We start from the raw sequence: 6,235 nt of genomic DNA, 5'->3' as shown, positions 1-6,235 counted from the left end.
ATATTTCTCTTTTTTCATACAACCGGGACAGTACCACTTGCCCTTTGGAATCATAGTCTCATCCATCTAGAGACACTCAAGATGAAGCCATTCAATGTGACAGTCTTCATTGTCACAAGCTAGCATGCTGCCAGATTCTGGACCATGACAGTAGCAATATGTTGGCTGAGAATCAAGCTGGCTATCACTGGCTTGAGAAGTCGATTGTGTGACAGCAGTTTGTATGCTCTCATCAGTTTGACCTTCACTGGCAAGAGGCTGAGTAAACCAGTTTCCCATAAGTTCGGGAAGAATACACATCCTAAAATAGGCACCAGACTGTTTCACGCATTGACTCCACAATGTTGAGTTTTTGTAAATTTGTTCAACATGCAAAGCTGAGCTATTACCAGAATCAGCGAATGTTGCTACACAGAAGTCACAATAATTCACATCACAAACAAGCAATTGTGTTTGGATTTGGTAGTAATAGGCATGTTCAGGATCCAAGTGTAAACTTCCATCAGTATCTTTCTTTAAGCAAAAGTTCTTGTCATTTGATGCTGCATTAACAATGTCTTCACCTTGATGACATTATTTCAAGGGTACCTCTTCCATGACATAGACATTCAACAATACTATCAGAATAAGCCGCAATGTAAGGCCACTCAGGGTTAATAAACAAACCATTTTAAATTACCCTGAAATTCTGACGTTTTGACTTGCTGGTCTTTGCATAAAGTTCTCGTGCTTAGTGTCCATGGCTACAGCCCCACTCTGTGGCCTTAGTAGTAAAGCGAAACACATCTGGGTAACAGATAGACTTCACTAAACTCAGTGATGGATTAGCTAGGCTTGTGTGGTATAAAGTTCTCATACATGAAGCAGTTACTCTTCCAGCACAGTATTTATACCAGAATATTGACTTGCTCTGTGTTCTTGTCTCTGTTTCAACATTGTTGCACATTTCTTGGGTGATAGAGATGGAACACTTTCACACGCTTGCAGAAGTTCGAGATAATTTAATTTGATGTATTCTGCTTTACGTAGAGTTGACAATGACAGAGAAAACTCTGGCTGGTGGATCTTAGGCACATAACTGTCAGAGTCTTCGGCGATCAATGACAAAACAGATGGCTTTGCACTTTGTTGACTTATATTGCTGTAATACAGCTTAAAATCGTCAACAGTTTACCCAGATCCCTCTTTAACTGTAACAACTTCTTCAAAAACAATTCCTTCCAAATCTTGATCCAGCTCCCACTTCTTTGCCCTCGCTGAGTCAATTGGTAGATGTGTAATTTTCTTGAGCGTTGGAACATTCCAAGTGCATAGTCCCTGTATGCATGTCTTGGCTTCTTCAAACCTGTTCACTGCCTCCAAATAAAACAGCACTGTAGCAATATGTGTGCATGCCTATCCAAGTCCTGCCATGTGCACAGCAAACTACTCCACTAGCCTCCATGACTATCCAACATTTTAAAGGGATGTCATTTAATCGCTGGGAATGAAAAACCTACAAATAAAAAAATAAGTAGGTGTAAAGCAGCATTCATAGAGCTAGCCTTATACCACAGCACTATAAACAGTTAGTCCACTTACTTGACCAACAGTAAGATACTTATCCACAACATTCTAGTTTTTAATTTCCTTAACCCAACCTGAAACAAATTGATTGTGGGCATCCAGTCCCTTGCGGGCTCCAGTGTCAAAAAGCTTGTTTTCAATACCAAGTACAAAACCAGGTCACAAGAGTCTACAGGAGGACAACTCTCACTCTCTGAAACGCCAGACTCAGAAAAGGATGTAATCCATTGAAATGATATTTTTCTGCTTATATCGAGCCTTGGCTTCTTCAGGTAGTCCTTCAACGTATTCAGAAAGCGGGTTCATCATTGTCATTACCTTTGCACCTAACACATGTTTCGACACGCTCGAACCTGTGCATCAAAATGGCGTCCGACAGTTGTGGATCACATGCTGAAAACACTATCCAGACATGATATGTTATTAGGACTTGATCAGCTAGATTTGTTAGTTCTCACTGGGAACTACTACGCTATCAGCTTTTGCTGTCTATAGTTAAGGTTCTAAAACTGCTATTGAGATTGAGATTGAGACACTCTGAGCGTCCCAAAACGTGAACGGAGTACTCCAGAATTCACATCAGATAAGTGCAGTGAGATCTCAAGAAGCATTTGGAGCCGGGGTAACCGCATGAACGTCGTCTTACAGCCAGAGCAATCTATTCATTAGGCTGAACCTATTGTTTGCTCATGCACGTTGGTGACACAGTTGAAAGAAAAGTTGGTCTGGCCTCGGGTTTGGCTATGCCGGTGAGACTACTGAAGGTAAAAGTGCATGCTGGGATTAGATACTTGTGGTGATACAAACAGTTGGTGTTTTGTTAAAATATGCATTTGGTAAGATGATTGCTTTTAAATAGCTACTGAAGCTCAGTACAAAACAGATTAGCAATGACGGCATCTGCACTATTATTATCAAAGTGGATATTTAGCTGGTCACCAGTCACAGTGCAAATATTTATTTAGCTACTCATTTGTTGTATAAACATTAGGAATTCGACCCTATAGTTAAGAAACATGGTTGTAGGATTAAGAACAGCACTTCTAGGATTAGAAACAACGCTTTTAGGATTAGGAACAATGCTTTTAGGATTAGGAAGACACGCAACTAGCATGGTTTTTAGTTATTAGGTTAGGGTATGGGTTAGACTATATAGTATTTTATTAGTAGCATTTAAATACAGTGGAACCCCTCTAAGACGGACACCATTGGGGAAGTGAAATATGTCCTTTATATGGAGGTGTCCTTATTTAAGGGATTTTCTAAAATAGTCAGTTTTAATGCACGAGACTAGACCAAGTGGTGGAGCAAGATGGGTTATGGTACCATGTGAACCAGATACAGTAGTTATGATCAGTTTAATAGCAACAGAAGTTATATTGTTGAGCATGGGTTACCTATGCATATGGTCTGTGGCCTCTACTACACTATCCAGACAATTAGGTACCTCAAAAAGTTTTTACATGCTCCCATAAAGACTTGTCCCGATTACTCCGTATTTGATTAGTTATCAAGATGGTTTGCTATACAGATTATGTGGTTTATCCTGTAATGCAGTTATGCAGTTTATTCTTAAAATGCACCCAGCTACTAATTCAGAAGACCTGGGTAAGAACATCATGATTAACAGCAGTACTTGTGTACGCATTCATACGGCTTCTCGTAACTTTGCGTAACTTTGGCGCTTTGTAGAATAGGCAATACAGAGACAGTGCTTTCTGCATTAAATTATGTAGTTCAATTGATTGTTGTGGCTGGCAATGAAGCTTTCTTACTTGTGTCCGCGATTAGCGAGGTGTTGTACTGTAGTGCTTGCCATATCTGGGAATTGTGCACTGTCCGGTTTACGGAATAGAGAGGTGTCCGCTATTGAGGGGGCATTAATACACTCAGGTATTGGAAGTTGCATTTGGGACTTTATTAGCTGTCCGTTGTAAAGAGGCTGTTCGCCATTCAGGCGTGTCCGTTAAGAGGGGTTCCACTGTAGTACTAAAACAAGAGGAGTAGCCAGCAAGTACCGGACAGTGGTAGGGTGTGGGTGCTCCAAACCTGGACGTCTAGATTCAAACCTCGATTGCGTCAATCTGTTTTTCTTTGTTTTTTATACCTTTTCATGTCACAATGTTTTCTAAGTTTTTTAAAAATAGCAATGACCAGCTAAATATCAAAAGCCTATTATTATTAAGTAGAAAAGGTGTAGTTTGTGTATACCCAAATTCTTAATTGGTATGTGCTCTGTTTTACTAGGCCGTTACTTTTTTAGGTGTGGTGCTCTAAGTGGTTTGTCTTTTGTGCCATGCAGCATGCCCTCAATTGTACCTTACCTGCATAGTGAATGGGTGTTGTCATTACTAGATAGTCAAATTGGCTGAAAATCCTATGTATGCATAGTCTATATTTTTCTTGTATTGGCATGTCAAATTAGTCGAAAGATAGGTTCACCTTATTGTATTAGATTAGCTACATTTGCTTTTAGTGCAATGCTAGTTACCAAAGCATGATAAATATCTGCATAGATCGGCAATCTTGACACTATTTGTTAAGACAGCTGATACGATGATTATAGTAACTATGCATGCGACATAACAACTTCCCTACTTGGCTAGCCTCCCTGGTTTGACCACTGAGTGTGGTGGTGGTTGGCAGTTATCTGGGTGGCCTGCAGATTGAGTCACACTGGGGTTGGATTATTTCGCTTTATAGATAAAGGTTTTTGCTTAGGTTCCTTGGCTTATGGTAAACACCTCATACCGGCTCTGCTTCAAGTACTTTGTTACCACAAAAGTACTGCCCAGCACCTTAGCGCCTCTAAAAATATTATCATGATACTGTTGTTTAAGAGATTCATAGCCTTTTACACAGCTTTTAAGACTTCACAACCATCTGCAAAGGCCAAAATGTCAAATCAACAGTGAGACACTACTAAGAGGTGATTATTTGCTGCTTCAAAAATGCAGCAACTAACAAGATTATCTGGCTTTCCGCAACCACCTACAACTTAGCCTGTTTGTGCCCCTCCCCTTTCCATCTCCTGGATCCGCCCCTGTGTGGCTATGTGCATTGACAATGTTTGTATGTAACAATCATGCATGTGTTGCTACTAACTTGTACATGTCTTTACATAATTTTAGACATGAAGGTTCTTCAGATTTTGTTTCTCCTAATTCTTCCACTGGTGTCAGCATTTGATATTGAGGTAACACCTGGGGGGACACTATTACATGAAAACTGCTCAGAACCATTGGGGCATTTTCTCTGTTCCTGCTTGGATTCCATTCCTGATTCTGAAGTTACCTTTCATCTTTTACCAGGAGACCATATCCTAAGTAGCAAAGACCAATGCATAATCAATAACAAAACAAAATTTGAAATGATTGGAATGGGTTCTACACCACATGACACAAAAATATTATGTAATAACTTTAGCCTCGTATTTATGTGGTCAGAAAATATTTTAATTAGTAACATCAAAATGACGGATTGTGGAGATTTTATAAATGAAAGAGTCAGTGAAAGTTACACACAGCTCATTCCTTTCTCTTACATTGTTAGCAAGACCCGAGCTGTATTCATGTTCTTCAGATCTGTTAATATAACACTGAGTCAACTAAACATGCAACAATCATTGGGTTACAGCATGATATTTTTAAACCCATTTGGTATTACTAATATCACTGATGTACACATTGAAAATACAACGTTTGAAAATGACCCTCGGTGTAGCAGTAACTATCATACAACAAAAGCTGCAGATTATTTGTGCACTGGAAGTGGTATGGTAACTGTTTATGTGAATGATCCACAAGGATTTATTGGAAGTGTTAACAATTCAATGATTCTTGACAGATGCAATTTTAGCAACAATCAAGTCTTCTATCCACAATTAGCATTAGATGTCCAATATCAAGCTCTCACCACTGGTTACTTTAATACAAGAATACCTTTTGTTGGAGAAGGAGTGTTTTCAGTATACTATGTACAGAGAGTCTTTCATGTCACTACTGTAGTTTCCAATACAAAGTTTAACAACAATAACAGTACTATTTGTTCAGGGGTTAGCATATTTTCCGTTTCTTCAATTGAATCAAACACATCATTTTACAATTGTGAGTTTGAAGATAACTATTTGACATTCGATGAAAACAGTGAAAGACGAGCAGTGGGTGGAATAGGATTCTATTTTCTTTTGTTTGATGGTGTCGATAGAGACATCATAGTTTTTGATGATGATTTTACAAGTGACATTGAACTATACAAGGTATCCAATTGTAGTTTTACCAGACTAAATGGTGCTTATGGTGCAGCCATGCACATAGAAAAGGTTTCACCAGATAGGTTGACAATAATTGTCAGAATTGAAGATTGTTTATTTCATGAAATTACAGCCAATCGAGGCTCTGCTTTGTATGCAGTTGATACAACAACTTCCTCATTAACTTTTAGTGGTGGAAGTCTTCATGTAATTATAAACAATGTGAAAGCAATAGATAATTATTTGCTGCCCGGTACAACTTTAGAAATTTCTCAGGTAAATGATGTCACTGGTGTATTCTTTTTTGTGAATTGCCAATGTTCCCTCATATGTACAGAGCAGTGTTATTTCACAAACAATCAGCCATCTGCTTTGTATGGGTATTCCTTGGTGATGCGGATTTTTGGTAGAGCCACT

Source organism: Dysidea avara, chromosome 8 (genome assembly GCF_963678975.1).
Source record: "Dysidea avara chromosome 8, odDysAvar1.4, whole genome shotgun sequence".
NCBI classification, from domain to species: Eukaryota; Metazoa; Porifera; class Demospongiae; order Dictyoceratida; family Dysideidae; genus Dysidea; species Dysidea avara.
The sequence above is the reverse complement of the archived record's forward strand: the minus strand, read 5'-3'. Positions refer to the sequence as shown.